Source organism: Capricornis sumatraensis, chromosome 18 (genome assembly GCF_032405125.1).
Source record: "Capricornis sumatraensis isolate serow.1 chromosome 18, serow.2, whole genome shotgun sequence".
Taxonomy (NCBI): domain Eukaryota; kingdom Metazoa; phylum Chordata; class Mammalia; order Artiodactyla; family Bovidae; genus Capricornis; species Capricornis sumatraensis.
Genome location: NC_091086.1, coordinates 54,342,677 through 54,365,215, shown reverse-complemented (window position 1 = coordinate 54,365,215; position 22,539 = coordinate 54,342,677).

The following is a 22,539-nucleotide window of genomic DNA, read 5'->3' as shown; positions in this document are numbered from 1 at the left end:
AAAAAGCCTCTTGATGAAAGTGAATGTGGAAAATGAAAAAGTTGGCTTAAAGCTCAACATTCAGAAACTGAAGATCATGGCATCCAGTCCCATCACTCTGTGGAAAATAGATGGGGAAACAGTAGAAACAGTGTCAGACTGTATTTTTGGGGATCCAAAATCACTGCAGATGGTGACTGCAGCCATGAAATTAAAAGATGCTTACTCCTTGGAAGAAAAGTTATGACCAACCTAGATAGCGTATTTAAAAGCAGAGACATTACTTTGCCAAATAAGGTCCATCTAGTCAAGGCTATGGTTATTCCTGTGGTCATGTATGGATGTGAGAGTTGGACTATGAAGAAGGCTGAGCACCGAAGAATTGATGCTTTTGAACTGTGGTGTTGGAGGAGACTCCTGAGAGTCCCTTGGACTGCAAGGAGATCCAACCAGTCCATTCTTCTGAAGGAGAGCAGCCCTGGGATTTCTTTGAAAGGAATGATGCTCAAGCTGAAACTCCAGTACTTTGGCCACCTCATGCGAAGAGTTGACTCATTGGAAAAGACTCTGGTGATGGGAGGGATTGGGGGCAGGAGGAGAAGGGGATGACCAAGGATGAGATGGCTAGATGGCATCACGGACTCGATGGACATGAGTCTGAGTGAACTCCAGGAGTTGGTGATGGACAGGGAGGCCTGGCGTGCTGCGATTCACTGGGTTGCAAACAGTCGGACACGACTGAGCGACTGAACTGAACTCAACTGAACAAAGCTACAGTAATCAAAACATTAACCATGATCCTAGCACAAAAACAGACACATAGATCTATATAACAAAATATACAACCTGGAAATAGACCCATGCACCTATAGTCAATTAACATATGGTAAAGGAGGAAAGGATACACAATGGAGTTAAAAGAAGACTTCAATAAACGGTGCTGAGAAAAATGGACAATTACACATAAAATAATGAAATAGAATATTTTATTCTCACACCATATACAAAAATAGAATCAAAACAGATTAAATGCCAAAATGTAAGATATGACGCTATAAATCCCCTACTAGAAAACCTAGGCAGAACACTGTTTGACATAAATTGTAGCAATATTCTTTTTTGATCTATCTCCTAAGGCAAAAGAAACAAAAAGAAAAATAAATGGGATGTAGTTGAACTTAAAAGCTTTTCCACAGCAAAGGAAATGATCCACAAAATGAAAATACAGTCCAATAAATGGGATAAAATATTTGCAAATGATATGACTGCTACACAGTTAATATCTCAAATATATAAACAGATCATGCAACTAGAAGAATTGGTGTAAATCAGAATAATGTAAAATGAAATAAATGTGAGAACTATTTTCATTGGAGAAATAAGCCTGCAATTATCAGGAATGTAATTATCAGTAATGTAAATATCTATATAGAATAAACAATAGAATTTATAGAAACTGATTAGAAAGTTTAGCAGTATTACTGCTTAGAAGCTCACCAGCAGTAATCAAGTGGGATACATATTACAAATAAGACAACTTTCAAAATGTTAATGGTACTTACAATTTGAGCAAATTAATTTAGAAAATAAAATACAGAAGCTCTACAGAAATAAATATATTTAGCTGTTAAATGGACTACAAGTTTTATTTTATGAATAGAACATTGCACATTTTATGGTTATATGGAATTTTATAAAATGTCAGGATTTATATGTGAGCGAGAGGTTCAGTGCAAAATAATAAAAAATTCCACTTCTTTATTAACTCTATATATTTATTCTAAAATTTACATAGTCTCTGAATCTTCTGACAAACTCTCACCACTTGAAAAGGTCAGGATGACCAGAGTGTGTACTGCAATGTCTGAGCAAGAAATCAGGCTGTGAACAGTATGTTTGTTTACTAATGATGCAGCCTTATTTGAGGTAAGAGCATTTGCACCAGTTAACTCAGGGGCAGAATAAATAGAGTTCATGATGAATGTTACAGTGTGGGTGAAAACTAGCTGTTGGACTCTGACTAATGATCAAAATACCCTTCTGGGTGACCCCTGTAAGTTTTGTTTTTGTTTTTTTTTTGCTATCAAATTTAACTGCTGTAAAAATTAGAACTTGTAAGATGGCTGGATGGCATCACTGATGCAATAGACATGAACTTGGGCAAATTTCAGGAGATGGTGAAAAACAGGGAGGCCTGATGTGCTGCAGTCCATGAGGTTGCAGAGAGTCAGACATCATTCGGTGACTGAACAATAACAACAATCTAAAGTAACAAAATTAGAGCCAGAAGTGCTTCTAATGCAAATTCCTCCAATTGTATGTGAAGAAAGAGACAAGCAGGAAATTTTAAAATTTGTCTCAAAGGCACTGATCTAAAAATGTGACAGATTTACAGATTTGCCCTTAGAACTTCTTTCTCCTGATACCTATTTCCGTTTCTTTCCAACTAAGTAAATTGATGTTGTTTTACCTTCCTTTCATATTTTTTGTTTTGCATCCTGTCCAAGATACATATTCTCAGCTGGGGAGGCATATTAGTAACATTCTCAATCCTTTTTCTAACTATAGTTGTACTTGCCACTACTCTTGGTCTCTGGCTATTACTAGATAGTCAGACCTTCACGTGATGCAGGTAAGTGATTTTATTGTCTGTCAAAATCTAATCAATAATGATTGAAAGGATATTTACTGAGGAGAAATTTCTTGATGCTAATAGATAACCACTTATTTGAAAGTATCAAATTCATCTCATTAATTTCTTCATTGATTATTTCACTCAACTTTTGTTGAATTCCTTTTGCTATGCTCAGGACTAGGCTTAAAAATATGAATAGTAAAATTCAGGAGAAAAGAAAGGTATTGAAAAGAAAAGCAAAATAAAATAAAATAAAAGAGAGAGAGAGAGACTACTCCGAAAGCTGCATTCAGTGAGAATTGAGTGATTACCTTAAATTTTTTAACCTGGATACCAAGTTTCCTTTTGCTCTTTTAACATATTAATGACAAATTTAGTGGCTTAAAACAACATAAATTTCTTATTTTACAGTTTTGTATATTAGATTTCTTACAGGGATTCCACTGGGCTAAAATCAAGGTGTCAGCAGGTCTGCATTCCTTTCTGGAAGCTAAGTAGGAAGATTCAATCAATTCACTTTCCTTTCCCAGCTTCTAGAAGCTGCTGACATTTCTTGGTTCATATTCTTCCTCTACCTCCCTCCTCTAGCAGTCTTTTATCTCCTGTAATCATAATTCTCTCTCACTACAATCTGATAAACTTCTTTATATGTTAAGGTTTCATCATTGGATAATGAAAGATAATTTCCCCCATTTTAAGGTCCTTTAGTTAATCACATCCACAAACTGTCTTTCACCATTCCAGGTAACATATTCATGTGTTGTGGGATAATAAATGTGGGCATTTTGAAGAGGTCATTATAAGAATCCCATAATTTGATAATAAAATATTCTCAATTGAATGGTAATTATGGTAATTATGTACCAGTTCTTAGGACTGTTGCGACCAAAGCAGAGAAATATAAACAATTAGTAATCAGTTCAGTTTCAGTTCAGTCGCTCAGTCGTGTCCGACTCGTTGCGACCCAATGAATCGCAGCACGCCAGGCCTCCCTGTCCATCACCATCTCCCGGAGTTCACTCAGACTCAGGTCCATCGAGTACATGATGCCATCTAGCCATCTCATCCTCTGTCGTCCCCTTCTCCTCCTGCCCCCAATCCCTCCCAGCATCAGAGTCTTTTCCAATGAGTCTACTCTTTGCCTGAGGTGGCCAAAGTACTGGAGCTTCAACTTTAGCATTATTCCTTCCAAAGAAATCCCAGGGCTGCTCTCCTTCAGAAGAATGGACTGGTTGGATCTCCTTGCAGTCCAAGGGACTCTCAGGAGTCTCCTCCAACACCACAGTTGAAAAACATCAATTCTTCGGTGCTCAGCCTTCTTCATAGTCCAACTCTCACATCCATACATGACCACAGGAAAAACCATAGCCTTGACTAGATGGACCTTAGTTGGCAAAGTAATGTCTCTGCTTTTCAATATGCTCTCTAGGTTGGTCATAACTTTTCTTCCAAGGAGTAAGCGTCTTTTAATTTCATGGCTGCAGTCACCATCTGCAGTAATTTTGGAGCTCCCGCAAAATAAAGTCTGACACTGTTTCCACTGTTTCCCCATCTGCTTCCCGTGAAGTGATGAGACCAGATGCCATGATCTTTGTTTTCTGAATGTTGAGCTTTAAGTCAACTTTTTCACTCTCCTCTTTCACTTTCATTAAGAGGCTTTTTAGCTCCTCTTCATTTTCTGCCATAAGGGTGGTGTCATCTGCAGCTGCGCAGCCACCCGAGGAGCATTGGCTGCGTAGGCATAGGAGGGCCTAGAGGACCTATCCCACGCTAAAGGTCTAGAACAGTGGCGGCAAGGAGATACCCCTCATCCAAGGTAAGGAGCAGCAGCTGTGCTTTGCTGGAGCAGCTGTGAAGAGATACCCCACACCCAAGGTAAGAGAAACCCAAGTAAGATGGTAGGTGTTGCAAGAGGGCATCAGAGGGCAGACACACTGAAACCATACTCACAGAAAACTAGTCAATCTAATCACACTAGGACCACAGCCTTGGCTAACTCAATGAAACCAAACCATGCCTGTGGGGCAACCCAAGACGGTGGGTCGTGGTGGAGAGATCTGACAGAATGTGGTTCACTGGAGAAGGGAATGGCAAGCCACTTCAGTAGTCTTGCCTTGAGAACCCCATGAACAGTATGAAAAGGCAAAATGATAGGATACCAAAAGAGGAACTCCCCAGGTCATTAGGTGCACAATATGCTACTGGAGATCAGTGGAGAAATAACTCCAGAAAGAATGAAGGGATGGAGCCAAAGCAGAAACAATACCCAGTTGTGGATGTGACTGGTAATAGAAGTAAGATCCGATGCTATAAAGACCAATATTGGATAGGAACCTGGAATGTCAGGCCCATGAATCAAGGCAAATTGGAAGTGGTCAAACAAGAGATGGCAAGGGTGAATGTCAACATTCTAGGAATCAGCCAACTAAAATGGATGGGAATGGGAGAATTTAATTCAGATGACCATTATATCTACTACTGCAGGCAGGAATCCCTCAGAAGAAATGGAGTAGCCATCATGGTCAACAAAGAGTCCCAAATGCAGTACTTGTATACAATCTCAAAAACGACAGAATGATCTCTGTTCGTCTCCAAGGCAAACCATTCAATATCGCAGTTATCCAAGTCTATGCCCCAACCAGTAACGCTGAAGAAACTGAAGTTGAACGGTTTTATGAAGACCTACAAGACCTTTTAGAACTAACACCCCAAAAAGATGTCCTTTTCATTATAGGGGACTGGAATGCAAAAGTAAGAAGTCAAGAAACACCTGGAGTAACAGGCAAATTTGGCCTTGGAATGCGGAATGAAGCAGGGCAAAGACTAATAGAGTTTTGCCAAGAAAATGCACAATTAGTGATGAAAGGTTAAAAATAAAGTAGTTTATAGGTACAGTGTATTGGACTGAAGTGAGACTGATCAAATAGTTAGGAAGTTTTAGATACTATTGCAAAAAATAGATGCAGGACATTAGAAATTATTTGTTTTATCATTATTAGCTTTTAGTTGATTTAATGACATAGCTATAGAGTTCTTCCTTTATTGCTGTTAAGCTAACATAAGAGAGGGGACTAGCACAAGAATTCAAGACTAAGGAGTATATTTACAGTGTTCCTTCAGCAACTCTTTTAATATCATCTACTTTAATTGAATTTTTGAACTCTATTCATGATATTTGAAAAAAAAGTTTCCACTACTATAAATAAACTCTACCACCTCCTATCATTTTACCCTGTAATGATCTTGTGTAAGTTTTAGCTTAGAATGATATTTTTGTTTTTGAAAATGCAGCTGACTTTTCAGTATATATTCAGCTGATTTCTTGCTATATATCTGGATAATTTGATTACCCTTCTGAGTACAAAACATTTAAAATAATATAATGTCAAAAATTTTCCAGCTGAATATATGGCAAAAGCTTGTTTTAAAATATATGCATTTAATGACGACCCTGTATGCAAGACAGGAAAAAAGACACGGCTGTGTATAACGGACTTTTGGACTCAGAGGGAGAGGGAGAGGGCGGGATGATTTGGGAGAATGGCATTCTATCATGTATACTATCATGTAAGAATTGAATCGCCAGTCTATGTCTGACGCAGGATACAGCATGCTTGGGGCTGGTGCATGGGGATCACCCACAGAGATGTTATGGGGAGGGAGGTGGGAGGGGGTTTCATGTTTGGGAACACATGTAAGAATTAAAGATTTTAAAATTTAATTAAAAAAAAATTAAAAAAAAAGTATAAAAAAATAAAAATAAAAATAAAACTCCAAAGGAAAAAAAAAATAAAATAAAATATATGCATTTAAATATCTGCAATTCACATATCAATAAGGTGTTTTCTTTACCACTGTAATGAATATTTGATTTTAACTTCACTATTGAAGAATTGCTTTCTTAATTAAGCTTAAATACTACTTCCAATACATCACAAACCTATTCTTACAGAATAAAAGATACACTTCCATGAGACAAAACAGTAGGTTTACTTTGTATTTCCTCATTCAGGCAGACATGCATGTGATTTTAGATTTCCACTTAAACCTAAAACCAGGATAAACCAACTGTTGCTGTGCATTGCACACATTAACATAGAGACCCAAGATTAAATACTTAAGATGCATTTGTTGTAGGTAAATGTCATGAAGGACAAAAATTCATGTACAGAGTGAGAGCAGGAGTGAAAGAGATGGGAAAGGTACTACTAACCTTACTGTTCTTGTGAGAATTTACTATATAATTAGCAACAATAATATATATGTTTAAGTTAATACTCTGTATTGATTTATTTTAATTTTTTTTTACTTATCATAAAATTAACAAGCAGGAAAACTAAAGTAAAAATAAACTGAAATCCAGGCTTAGAAGGAGAAGTATAAAGTCATCAATTTTTAACATTTTTGACAAAAGCCAATAGTCCCAGTTGTAATTTATAAATAAAAAACATACATGAATGCATGGCACATAAATTTGTCTATAATGTACAGACTTTAAAGTTTATTAAATGCAAGTATTAAAACAGAGGGAAAAAGTGATTTATACAGCATGAAACAAACAAACAAAAAACCCAGAGCACTAAAATAGAACTTCACCTAAAATATGCTAAAAATTTCAAGCCAATATAAATGAATAAACTCAAATTTGTAAAGAAAAATTGCTTTTAGATTTATGAAATAATATAACACAAACATATATATTTGTGTCAAGGATTCATCTAAGAAACAGCATTTCAGAAGTATTCAGATTGTAATGATGATCCAAAGAGTAAAAGAATCATGTCACATAATTTATAAACTAAAAATTAAAAATATAAGAATATATTTCCAGAAATATAGAAATACTTAAAGAAACATAATCTTTTTAGTCAATCTGACTCATTTTTGTGAACCCTGGCAAATTAAGTGATTGAAATATGCATACTATATAAAATATTAGAATTTTTGAATTAATAAATGTATATAGTAAATACAAACAAAATTATATCCCTAATTATGAGTGCAATTTTATTTTTCATACTCATGAAATATGTTGTTTCTTTCCACTAGACCACTAGGTCAAAATTCAATAAATTTTAAAGTAAAAATAGTGATGACAGTTTCCAAATTCATTGTGACAAAAGTATCTGCAATTAAACTTGGTATATATAACATTATTAGCCAATCAGAAATAATATTCTTTGAAGTTTTAATAAACATATAGTATCCAGGAATCAGTCGATGAAATTGAATAAATGCTTTATAAAAATTTTTCTGTAAGACATTTTTTAAAACTTAATCAGCATAATTTCCTGACTAGGAAAACATTGTTTTATAGAGAATATCTGAATATAATTCTTATTTGGAAAATATGCTAGCATAATCTTTATGTGACTTGTAGTTTGTTATAGTTCTTTAGTTGCTAAGTCATGTCAAACTCTTTGTGACCCCATGGACTTTAGCCTTCCAGGTTCCTCTGTCAATGGGATTTCCCAGGCAAGGATACTGGAGTGAATTGGCATTTCCTTTGCTAGGATGTGACTTGCAGAGAGATGGACAAAAATCAGTCTTTAACTTTTAGTCCATAATCCATTGCCAGCCTATGTGTAAAAAGTCCAGTGGAGGATCAGAGAATAAGCCAGTATGTTGAAGGGAATAATAAGAATCTTAATTCAGGTTCCTATGACAAACTGCCATAAATTAGGAGGCATATAAAAAATGGAAATTTACTTCTTACAGTTCTGGAGACTGGGGTTCTAAGAACAGGGTGCAAGCATTCAGATTCTAATGAAAGCCATCTTCTGATGCAAGCTGTTGACTACTCCTCTATCCATATTCATAGCCCAGAAAGCAGAGAGATGAGGAAAGTTCTTTCCTGACTCTCATAAGGATATAATCATATTTACAAGGTTTCCACCCTCATCACCTAAACTATTCCAATTACTTCCCAGAGGCTTCGAAAAGCATTCTCCAAATATCTGGCTGTGGGAGTTGGGTTAGTCAAGTTGAAGGAAATGTGAAGGTGGTGTTAGTCAGTGTAATCCTGGGACAAAGTGTTGCATTCATATAATTTATTATGCTAATGAGCAAGGGCTGACAGGTGGGTGTCATCCACAAAGGAGATATCATTACCAAATTCCAACAACACCAGTCAAAAGAAACCTGTTTCCTTTCACCATCCATTTGATAATGCAACCATGGAGAAATTAAGAATTAAATGTACATAAAATGGAAATTTTTTTCTTGGGGATGGTCTTGCCTCCTGTCTCCTCTACAATGTCATGAACTTCCATCCATAGTTCTTCAGGCACTCTGTTTATCAGATATAGTCCTTAAATCTATTTCTTACTTTCATTGTATAATCATTAGGGATTTGATTTAGGTCATACCTGAATGGTCTAGTGATTTTACCTACTTTCTTCAATTTAAGACTGAATTTGAGATGAGGAGTTTATGATCTGAAACACAGTCAGCTCCAGGTCTTATTTTTGCTGACTGTATAGAGCTTCTCCATCTTTGGCTGCAAAGAATATAATCAATCTGATTTTGGTGTTGGCCATCTAGTGATGTCCATGTGTAAAGTCTTCTCTTGTGTTGTTGGAAGAGGGTGTTTGCTATGGCCAGTGTGTTCTCTTGGCAAAACTCTATTAGCCTTTGCCCTGCTTAATTCTGTACTCCAAGGCCAAATTTGCCTGTTACTCCAGGTGTTTCTTGACCATCTAGTTAAGGCTATGGTTTTTCCAGTAGTCATGTATGGATGTGACAGTTGGGCTATAAAGAAAGCTGAGCACCAAAGAATTGATGCTTTAGAACTGTGGTGTTGGAGAAGACTCTTGAGAGTCCCTTGGACTGAAAGTAGATACAACCAAGTCCATCCTAAAGGAAATCAGTCCTGGGTGTTCATTGGAAGAACTGATGTTGAAGCTGAAACTCCAATACGTTGGCCACCTGATGCTAAGAACTAACTGACTGCTTTGAAAAGACCCTAATGCTGGGAAAGATTGAAGGTGGGAGGAAAAGGGGATGACAGAGGATGAGATGGTTGGATGGTATCACTGACTCAATGGACATGAGTTTCAGTAAACTCTGGGAGTTGGTGATGGACAGGGAGGGTTGGCGTGCTGCATTCCATGGGGTTGCAAAGAGTTGGATACGACTGAGTGACTGAGCTGAACTGAACTGAAAATGGAAATTTACCTCTAGCTCACATAGATGATGTGGAAAACATATTGCAGGCTAAGGTCTTATTTCCCTTTACTTTCCTTCAACAAGATAATGAACCTCGGTCTTATCTTTTCTATGTGTTGTTAATGTGCTAGTTGGGCTTCCCTGATAGCTCAGATGGTAAAGAATCTACCTGCAATGTGGGAGACCCCAGTTCAATTCCTGGGTCAGGAAGATCCCCTGGAGAAGGGAAAGGCTACCTACTCCAGTATTCTGGGCTGGAAACGTCAATGGATAGTACATGGGGTCGCAAAGAGTCAGATACGACTAAATGACTTTCACTCACTCTTCAATGTGCCAGTTGATCAGTCGTGTTTGACTTTTTGTGACCCCATGGATTGTAGCCCACCAAGCTTCTCTGTCTTTGGGATTCTCCCACTCTGGTGTTCTTGCCTGGAGAATCCCAGGGACAGGGGAGCCTGGTGGGCTGCCGTCTATGGAGTCACACAGAGTCAGACACGACTGAAGTGACTTAGAAGCAGCAGCAGCAGGAGGCAAGAATAGTGGAGTGGGTAGCCATTCCCTTCTTCAGGGGAATCTTCTTGACCCCCTGGATTGTAGCCAGGTCTCCTGCATTGTGGGATGATTCTACTATCTGAGACTCCTGGAAAGCCCATTTATGTATAGAGATGTATGTAGAAAACATAATTAAATTTAAAAAGTTGAAAAAAAAGTTGACTTTGATTAGAACTGATCTTGGAAATAACTTTATTTTTATTTTATTTTATTTTATTTTATTTTTTTTTGTAGGTTCTTGTTAGTTATCCATTTTATTTTTTTTTAAATCTTTAATTTTTACATGTGTTCCCAAACATGAACCCCCCTCCCACCTCCCTCCCCATAACATCTCAGTGAGTCATCCCCACGCACCAACCCCAAGCATGCTGTATCCTGTGTCAGACATAGACTGGCAATTCAATTCTTACATGATAGTATACATGATAGAATGCCATTCTCCAAAATCATCCCACCCTCTCCCTCTCCCTCTGAGTCCAAAAGTCCGTTATACACAGCTGTGTCTTTTTTCCTGTCTTGCATACAGGGTCGTCATTGCCATCTTTCTAAATTCCATATATATGTGTTAGTATACTGTATTGGTGTTTTTCTTTCTGGCTTACTTCACTCTGTATAATCGGCTCCAGTTTCATCCATCTCAACAGAACTGATTCAAATGTATTCTTTTTAATGGCTGAGTAATACTCCATTGTGTATATGTACCACAGCTTTCTTATCCATTCATCTGCTGATGGACATCTAGGTTGTTTCCATGTCCTGGCTATTATAAACAGTGCTGCGATGAACATTGGGGTACATGTGTCTCTTTCAATTCTGGTTTCCTCGGTGTGTATGCCCAGCAGTGGGATTGCTGGGTCATAAGGTAGTTCTATTTGCAATTTTTTAAGGAATCTCCACACTGTTCTCCATAGTGGCTGTACTAGTTTGCATTCCCACCAACAGTGTAGGAGGGTTCCCTTTTCTCCACACCCTCTCCAGCATTTATTGCTTGCAGATTTTTGGATCGCAGCCATTCTGACTGGTGTGAAGTGGTACCTCATTGTGGTTTTGATTTGCATTTCTCTGATAATGAGTGATGTTGAGCATCTTTTCATGTGTTTGTTAGCCATCTGTATGTCTTCTTTGGAGAAATGTCTATTTAGTTCTTTGGCCCATTTTTTGATTGGGTCGTTTATTTTTCTGGAATTGAGCTGCATAAGTTGCTTGTATATTTTTGAGATTAGTTGTTTGTCAGTTGCTTCATTTGCTATTATTTTCTCCCATTCAGAAGGCTGTCTTTTCACCTTGCTTATAGTTTCCTTTGTTGGAAAAGAAGAAGTAAAATTCTCACTGTTTGCAGACGACATGATCCTCTACATGGAAAACCCTAAAGACTCCACCAGAAAATTACTAGAGCTCATCAATGAATATAGTAAAGTTGCAGGATATAAAATCAACACACAGAAATCCCTTGCATTCCTATACACTAATAATGAGAAAGTAGAAAAAGAAATTAAGGAAACAATTCCATTCACCATTGCAATGAAAAGAATAAAATACTTAGGAATATATCTACCCAAAGAAACTAAAGACCTATATATAGAAAACTATAAAACACTGGTGAAAGAAATCAAAGAGGACACTAATAGATGGAGAAATATACCATGCTCATGGATTGGAAGAATCAATATAGTGAAAATGAGTATACTACCCAAAGCAATTTACAAATTCAATGCAATCCCTATCAAGCTACCAGCCATATTTTTCACAGAACTAGAACAAATAATTTCAAGATTTGTATGGAAATACAAAAAACCTCGAATTGCCAAAGCAATCTTGAGAAAGAAGAATGGAACTGGAGGAATCAACTTGCCTGACTTCAGGCTATACTACAAAGCCACAGTCATCAAAACAGTATGGTACTGGCATAAAGACAGACATATAGATCAATGGAACAAAATAGAAAGCCCAGAGATAAATCCACATACATATGGACACCTTATCTTTGACAAAGGAGGCAAGAATATACAATGGAGTAAAGACAATCTCTTTAACAAGTGGTGCTGGGAAAACTGGTCAACCACTTGTAAAAGAATGAAACTAGATCACTTTCTAACACCGCACACAAAAATAAACTCAAAATGGATTAAAGATCTAAATGTAAGACCAGAAACTATAAAACTCCTAGAGGAGAACATAGGCAAAACACTCTCAGACATACATCACAGCAGGATCCTCTATGATCCACCTCCCAGAATTCTGGAAATAAAAGCAAAAATAAACAAATGGGATCTAATTAAAATTAAAAGCTTCTGCACAACAATGGAAATAACTTTAAATGAAGTTTTCAAATACCTAAATATGTTTGGGATCTGTCTGAGAAATCAAGAGGCATGAAAACTATAGGCTGGGCTATGTAAACACACACACACACACACATAAATACAGCTGTTTCTTGATATGCCTATCAAATCAAACCATTCAATGAAAGAGTTATAAGAAAATAGAGCATTTTAATTCAGGAATGATTAAAATGAATAAATAAAGTTTAGTATGTCAGAAAAAAAGCACAAATGAAGACAAAAAAGATAAGCTAGAAACCACTGATGTTAACCAAAAAGCAAAGTTCCTCAATATACAAACAAATTTGCATTAAAAAATTATCCTGAGGCACAAAATATGGGAACAAACAGATCAAAGAAAAATGGATATCAATAATCACTAAATACCTACAGTAATGCTCAACCTCTCTTGTAAATCACAAAATGCAATTTTTCATACATATATTTGAATATGTTTTAAAGTAATATTTTAGAGAAAAATTCATACTGATGCATGGCACAAACCAGCCACAATATTCTGAAATTACCTCCAATTAAATTAAAAATATTTTTAAATGAAAACAAAAGATAATATCAAGTATTGATTATTATATGAAGAAAAAGTACTCTCATATAGTCTGTAGGTGAATAAATTAGTAAAAAATTCATGGAGAGTGATTTTGCAACATCTAAAATATTGTATTTATTTGCAAACAGTGGCTGAAATAGATGAACAAAATATTTCTAGTTTTTTAATTACTTTAAATAAAAACAAATATTTATCAAAAAATGGATTTAATCTGGCATTTCTACATCTAAAAGATAGAATACTTTGCTCTTATTAATAAAAATTAAAGTGTTCTTTTTGTGTTCAGTTCAGTCGCTCAGTCATGTCTGACTATTTGCAACACCATGAACCACAGCACGCCAGGCCTCCCTGTCCATCACCAACTCCTAGAGTCCACCCAAACCTATGTCCATTGAGTTGGTGATGCCATCCAATTATCTCATCCTCTATTGTCCCCTTCTCCTCCTGCCCTCAATCTTTCCCAGCACCAGGGTCTTTTCCAATGAGTCAGCTCTTCGCATCAAGTGGCCAAAGTAATATATGCAAAGAATAACATATTGAATAACAGTTGCAAAACATAGTGAATAATCCATTTTGTTAAACAAAAATCTGAAAATAATTTACATTTATTTTTAATCAATTTGTAAAATGAAAATAATTATAGTGTTTAAAAATTGTTTTTGTTTTTGAACTTGAGGCAGATGATACAGAGAAATAAAAAATAAAAAGATAAAAGCATTTTATAAGGAAATTTCAAATATTAATCATCATAATGAATGTGTCCCTTACCAATTTACCTTGTCTCTAAAGCTTATGCATTTGGAAATTCTTTAACTTAAATGATAGATGCCTTTAAATATGATGCTGTTATGTGGAAGTTATTTTGTATTTCACTTTATAAAGGTCAGTAAAAGAGCAATACTTTATAAATATTACTCTTGTTTTGCAGCTTGTAATGATAAACATAAAATGGATATATCTGACGGTCAACCAGGTTATAATTTATAACCTTCTAATTATTAACTTTATTGCTTCTTCATATATATTATTTCCATACTATTTCTGTTCCCTGGATTTACTGATAATAATAAAGAAATTATAGGAAAACTGTTTTCACTTTCTCTTATTCTATTCTACAAGAAGATCTAAAAATAATATATATATATATATATATATATATATATATATATATATATATATATATATGTAAAATACCTATTTAGTCACCTTTAGGAATTGTATCTAATATGAAATGCCAAATGCTTGAGTTCTAATTAATTCAAATATTATAACCTTTAAGATACCTTTTGCAAATATTTAAATATTCACAATGTTTCCTTAACCTGATGTAAAGTAGGACTTCCCTGGTGGCTCAGACGGTAAAGCATCTGTCTACAATGCGGGAGACCCGGGTTTGATCCTTGAGTCAGGAAGATCCCCTGGGGAAGGAAATGACAATCCACTCCAGTAAATTATGTAGACACATAAGATTAATTGATAATCAAGATTTTATTTGTTAAATAGATACTTGAAGAACTTTTCCAGTAGACTGAGATGAATGACTTGCCATAAAACAGAAATATTTGTATTCTCTTAGAGAAAACTTCTACTGTTGGGTTAGTCCATCTGATAATCAGTAAAGCCAGTCATGACACGAGGTTGTGGTGAAGAAAACTACTTCACTTATTGCTGGGTCTCAAACAAGGAGGGACTTCCCTGTGGTTCAGTGGTAAAGAATCTGCCTTTCTTGCAAGGGATCCAAGAGACTTGGGTTCGATCCCTGGGAGATCCCAAGGAAGATTCTCTGGGGAAGGGCATGGCAACCCACTCCAATATTTTTGCCTGGAGCATCCCGTGGGCAGAGGAGTCTGGCAGGCTACAGTTCGTGGGATCTCAAAGAGTCGGACACAACTGAAGCAACTTAGCACATTCACATTCAAGCAAGGAGAATGGGCATCTCATGCCCCAAACACCGGAACTACTCAATGGCTTTCAGGGGCAGGTTTTTAAAGACAATGTGAGAGAGTATCACAGGGTGTGCGATCAGTTTATGAGCAACTGTCTGATTGCTTTATTGTGAGGTAAATGATGATGAGTCAGGGATTTCAATCATCAAACTTCTGGTTCTAACCAGTCTGGGCTCTACATGCTAGTGGTAAGCATGCAGTTAATTTCTTCCACTTGGTGTGGGTTTTAGTACCTGTGAAACAGGTACTAAAAAATATAGCTCGGGATATTATCTATAGCCTTTGAGAAAGAACTAAAGTTCTCAAAGGGCTAAACTATTATCATTTTGTTTTCCTTAACTGCTTTCCTTTATCTCTGTATTTTCTCACTTCTCTGATTTAATCTATTCTTTGGAATGAAGGGGATACTTAGAAGAATAAAGATCTTCTATGAATAGGAGGAAAGGGATGTAGGATAGGGAATCTGTCCCAGGAATGATCCACAGAGTCTTGCTTTGTTTCATTGTCTTGTTTTGCTTCATCATATACTTCAGTTAACCTTTTATAAAGTAATTTTTTGACTCCAAACTAAGCCAAACCTAATGTTCTTCCTACAAACTTGGGATTTTTTTTTTAAAACAACCCATTTCTACAGAGGTAAAGATTTAAGACTCCAGTGTAGCAAAATTTGATCACAGCATTAGAAGACTACCAAAGTGAAGGGAATATTATAAAGGCAGAGAGGTTACAGAAATCAAGTAAAATCAGCAGTAGGATATCTGTATACTACCATAGGTTTACAGATCTTCTAGTTAGGTTGTTAGAAAAATTGTCGGCCATATCTGTCAAAATAATGAGCCTGGATTTGGATCCCTCTGAGTGTCATTTTTTGGAACAAAGAATCCTATTCTGCATCTATTTATCAGGATTAGGGGAGATAATCAGGATGGAATACCTCTAAAGCTTTTGCAGTGAAGACAATGAAAATGTTAGTCACTCAGGTGTGTCTGACACTTTGTGATCCCATGGACTGTATCCCGCCGGGCTTCTTCATCCGTGGGATTCTCCATTCACTTCTCCAGGGGATCTTCTAGACTCAAGGGTTGAGCCCTATCTCTTGCATTGCAGGCAGATTCTTTACTGTCTGAGTTACCAGGGAAGCCAAAAGTGAAGTGTTAGTTGCTCAGTTGTGTCTGACTCTTTGAAACCCTATGGACAGTAAAGTGCTAGACTTCTTTGTCCAGGGGATTCTCCAGGCAAGAATACTAGAGTAGGTTGCCATTCACTTCTCCAGGGGATCTTCCCAACCCAGGGATTGAATCCAGGTCTTCTACCTTGAAGGCAGATTATTTTCCACCTGAGTCACCAGGGAAGCCTTTGTAATTTCATATGAATAAAGAGATTTTCTCAACCTATCTGGGGAATCTTTTAGAACTAATTTACTATGAAATTAATTAAACACTCTGTGGCCTGGAATTTCTCATGGTCAATCCTATATTATTTAGGAGTTTTCAGTCCATACATATGCCATCTTCAGTCTGAAACTGATAATTCAGTGCTCATGTTGCTCAATAAATTAATATGTAGTGCTTATTCTACAAATTCCCAGTGATAATTAAAGTATTCCTAAAATTTAAAGATTAAACTTTACAGTGTAATTATCAAAGTCTCTTTCTCATATTGGTTCAGCAGCTTAAGAGAATTCAGTAAAAGGAATGGAGAATTCAAATGTGATTATTAAAAGTCAAATAAAAGTGCCAAAGCATTAAACATTTTGTAAGACAAGAATTAGAATATCATGTTATTATATAAGCTTTGTAAAGTGGCAAGTAGTAAAAGTTGTTTGATTTCCTCTATATAAAGAGGAAAAAAAAAACCTTTTAAACAGTGATACTGTAAAATTAACTTCATGATAATTCAAAAGAGTCTAAATTTTAATAATATCTAAATTTATGTGCTGTGAGAAAAAATGGATAAGACAAGAGAAAGAATGATAACCTATTTCTACCTAATAAATCTAAGAAAAAGTCAAAAGTGTGGTAGCTTCCTCAAGGGAATGAAAGCTCTCTTAGTACACTTTATATGTGAAGGAGAAAGTGAAAGGCAGAGAAAAACATGTAGCAGAAAGTATAGTCTGAATAAATCTCATATATTGTTTCCAGAACCCAGAATACTGCCAGTGAGTACACTTTCCTGGCTAATTAGAATTAAAAAAAAAAAAATGCTTTTGGTCAGGTCTAGATGATGTTAAGTGTTTCCCTGGTGGCTTACTGGTAAAAGAATTTGCCTACTAATGCAGGAGATGCAGGAGGCGTTGGTTCAATCCCTGGGTCAGGAAGATCCACTGGAGTAGGAAATTGTACCCCACTCCAGTATTACTGCCTTGAAAATATCATGGACAGAGGAGCCTGGTAGGCTACAAGCCCTGGGGTCACAAAGAGTCGGACACGACTGAGCACAAACACAAGCTGATGTTAAAAGCTGCATAGTTTCCACTATAATATGTTACATTGGTTGTTTTCTTAACTTGAAAAGTACCTTTAATTAACTGAAAAAATAAAGAATATTTGTTTCTCTTTATGTTATATCTTTGGCTTCCCAGGTGGCACAGATGGTAAAGAATCCACCTGCCAATGCAGGAGACATAAGAGATACGGGTTCGTTTCCTGGGTCGAGAAGATCCCCTGGAGTAGGGCATGGCAACTGACTCCAGTATTCTTGTCTGGAGAATCTCCATGGACAGAAGAGCCTTGGGGCCTACAGTCCATAGGGTCACACAGTTGGACATGACCAACAACTTAGCATGTACACACACACACATAATATTTTAAAAATATTAACCATTTATATAATATGCATGATATTTATATGAAATTTCATTTAGAAAAAAAAGACTGGAAAAATTCCATCAAAACAGTTGACAGGGTTATTCTGTAGTGATTCAGATTAAGCATATTTTTGCTTTTCTTAAGAGTACACCCTCTTCCTTCCTTGGTTCCTGTTATGTAATTAAGCAACCCCCTCATCTGATTCTTTATAAAAAAGGAAGGAAGAAATTTAAAAAAGTAGAAAAGGATACGGATACTAAAATGACTTCACCTTAGTGTTATAGGTTTCCTGCTTCTTTTTATTTAGTATAATCATACTATTATATAGCATCACTACATTGCAAACAGATTTTTTTTTTAAATTTCTAATTAAATATGACTGGTATGAGAACAGATTCTTTATTTCACAGTTTTATGTCACAAATGTGTGATGTTGTGCTAACATGATGAAAACTTTGGAAATGTAGGTATGATCATTAATCACTGAAATAAACTATACTGTATAGACATCATCCTTAGAATTAAAAAAAAAAAAAAGCTTCAAAACTTCTTATTCCTCAAAATGTGTACACATTTAGTTTATAGAGCAAACTCTAGAGCTATGAAAACTGAACATAAAAATGAGTGGAAAGTTTCAAGTTACCCTATAATTTCAAAATAAAGAAAAGGCCATTAGATCAAGATCAGTGTGCCCATCTTCAAGAAATACATAGCATCATTTCTTTAACTATATTCCCCTGTGATTTATCCCACTTAATTTTTGAATAACTAAGCAAATGAGACTTCCTCTAAACATCCTTTGGGTTATTATCTCACAGCCTCATTCTAATACTGTTAGGAATTTTGGTAGGTTATGTAACTTCTCAAGACATTTTTATACCTTGATTCAGCAAACTGTTGTTCACAGATGACTTTATTAAAAAAAAAGTGTCTTGATATAGAATCAGATGATTGAAAATTCATGTACATTTTGCATAATATTTGCCAGCTATTACCATCTTGTATAATGTGTAATTATTTCTAAGATTCATTTTCCTATACTATGATTTTACATAGTTTGTAAATAGAGTTACTGTGAACTGTCTCGTTACTGTGAACTGTCTCGTGATGACTAAAAATGGAAGGTGTGGAAGTTAAGTGCAATCAAGCAAAAAAGATTAATTAAAACAACTTGCACCCTCAGGTAGTTTTAAAAGATCATGAGCTTTTTTTTTTTTTTTTAACTGTTTCTGTGATATGACTACTAATTGTCATAAATAGCAGTTTTGGCATTCTTTAAAAAGTCACTTTAGGAAGCAGTGACCATGGGCCAAAGGCCAAATATGTATTTGGATGTACTTCATAGACACACAAACATACAGATACACACATATAGATAGGTGCAAAATATACAGCATACATATGTATGTACATATATCTAAATATATAAAGTTATCTTTCTATGTCAGCTGTATTATAATAGTGTTATATGAAGTTGTCAAGTAGAGGGTCTAGGTTAAAATGTAGGTTGGGACTATCTTTATATAAAATAGTATATAGAGACATATAAATAAGTGAGAATTCCCCCAGGCATAACTATAGAAGTATGGGTAAAGAAGAGGGAGCTAGAAAAAGTTTGTGGGTGTGCCATCACTGAAATAAAGGAAAAACACCAAGAGATAGTGAAGGACAGGGAAGCCTGACATGCTGAAGTTCATGGGGTTGCAGAGTCAGACAAGACTTAGTGACTAAATAACAACAAAGGAGAATCTATCGGGAAATCAAAACGGGAGAACAGAGAGATAAGAGGGAATATCGGAGAGTGAAGTATGATGACTGTCAAATGATAGGTTGATGCTAATATACACAGGTTTCAAGGGAGTGAATCTGGGCTTATATCTGCATCAGTTATAAGACATAACATAAAGTTTCTAAATGTCTGAATGCTCCGTTTATATCTACTAAAAAATGAAAAGACATGATGATACAGATTTTAATAGCAAACTAAATATGATAATACTTTAATCCCTGTGAAACTTAAACCCATTTTATATTATTTTATTATATGTATCATTACTCCTTTAATTATATTTGTGTAATAAAAGTTAATTTGCAATGATCCAAGTGAAGAAAAAATTGTCATGGGAAAAATAGAATAATATATTCACATACAACTGAAGAAAGTAGCTTCTATTTATAAATATTTCTGTCATACACTATATGTGGTACATTATGCATACTGTATAATGTCTGTTATCTTTCACTTCACCTCATAATCAGATCTAATAACATAGTCATATTTAACAGGAAGGACTAGCACAATTAAATTCCACTACAGACTAAATCTTGATCAAAGCATTCCAACAATTTTTGTGAAAAATATTCTGAAAATTCATCTTAAATAGCCATAGTTTGGCCCCTGAAAATTCTTTTTTTGCTTTCCACATGTAAAAGTTTGAGAATGACATATATTTAATATCTTGGTCAAGAATCATCCCATCCACTATATTACTTTTGCAAGTATGATTTCTCCAATTTTGTTTTTCTATCATTACTGCTTTGTTATTCTGTATGCCCCTATAATATTGAACATTTAAACTGAGTTAGTTCCGACCTTAAAGTAAGATGATAGAAAATAATAGTTCAGTTAAGCTGTTTTTCAACCATCAAAAAATAATAATAAAGGATTAAGTTTATCAATATTTTGTATGGACTTACCAGGTTACCAGGTGGCACTAGTGGTAAAGAACCTGTCTGCAATGCAGGAGACATAAGAAATGCAGGTTTGATCTCTGGGTTGGGAGGATCTCTTGGAGGAGGGCTTGGCAATCCACTTCAGGATCCTTGCCTGGAGAATCCCAGGGAAAGAGGACTCTGGCAGACTATGGTCCATAGGATAACAAAGAGACAGACATGACTAAAGTGAATTAGCAGCAGCACCGTTATATACACAGATTTTTTTCTTATGTAAGATTATTTTAGAATAAAATCCCATTGTATTTGTTTATACATAAAGCCAAGAAAGGTCAAATCTTTTGGAGACCTTTCCAGTCATAACCATATTATTTACATATTTTCATTATATTAAATATTATTTTGTTTGTAGATATAAGACCAACTTGACCCCTCTATTATATTAGAGGAATGAAAATTCATCATCAGGTTCGTGAGCCAGAGGAAGGTAATGCCCATTGTTAATTTTAGTCACAGGGCAGTGCAACTTTAGACTAAGAAGGTCTCATGTTTGCTACTCCGGGTGTGTGTTATCACATAAAGCACAAAGCAATGAGTTAATACAAAGTATACACATCCAATGAAAGAATATTTGGCATTCTACTTTGCATACTTTGTCTTGTATTTCACAATCAAAGAGTAACAAATATTACCTGTATAATTCCATAATCTATTGACATATAGATATCAATTGAATATATTAATCACATCGAAACTAGGATCATATTGAGAACAAAATAAGGAGCAGTGAATTTCAAAATCAATTTTATTACCATGCATATTGAAAATACAGTGGCTCATGAGTACTTAACTGATGTGAGGACATTAAATGTGTTACCAATGTATCATTATTTAGACTTCAAATATATTTTATTTTGACCAACTATGTCAACCAAAAGTGTATCTAAATATCTTTTAATGTACTCATCAATTTCCAGTTTTCCACAATCCCCAGCACTCTTCTATGTCTACTGATCAGTGTGCTTTTGATGAATACATCTTAGTCTCTTCTTTATAGGTATTTGAATTTAACAGCCTTATTTTTCCCCAACAAACTTGGAAGTGTAGAGATTGTATGTGTACAGTCAGGTCAGAGGCACATACAGTAAATGATATAAAATTATATTTTAGAGTAACAAATATGGAAATATTTTCTTTAAATTACACAAACACTAAAAATAGTTGAGAAAATAACGAGCTTCAGGAAGATTGATAAGAACTACTTAAAAGTCCCACAGGGATTTAGATAAATAGTCCTGAGTTCCCATAGATTATCAATGTGATTATTTTATATCTGTATAACAAGATATTCACAGAGGCAGCAACATTTGAAGACAATATGTGAGAGCATAAGACCTATCATATTGTTTAAAAACAGGCAATAGTCTTCTTGGGCAATTAAAAAAAATGCTGGCAAATGAATTCTCTCACTTGTCAGCATGGTAAAGTACCAGAATTTTAATTTATTTCCACTTTAAAAGCCCTATTTCTAAATTCAGTCACATTGAGAAGTATTATGGATTAAAATTTCAACAGTTATATTTTTGAGAGAAACAATTCAGCTCATACTTTGTTTGGGTAAGCATACAAGAAAATGAAATAATGATTTTATAGTATTGGATCTTAAGTTTAGGTCAAAAACAGTTTATAGTAATTCATTTATAAGTATAGTTATATACTTTTGTACTTTGTGAGTGCACTGGTTGTGTGTGTGTGTGTGTGTCTGTGTCTGTGTGTGCAGTAATCAGAGAGACCATGCTAGATTCTCAATTTACAGTGTTATTATACAGTTTATTTTGTAAAAATTTGATTATTATAAAAATAAATATATATGATACTTTGATTTCAAAAA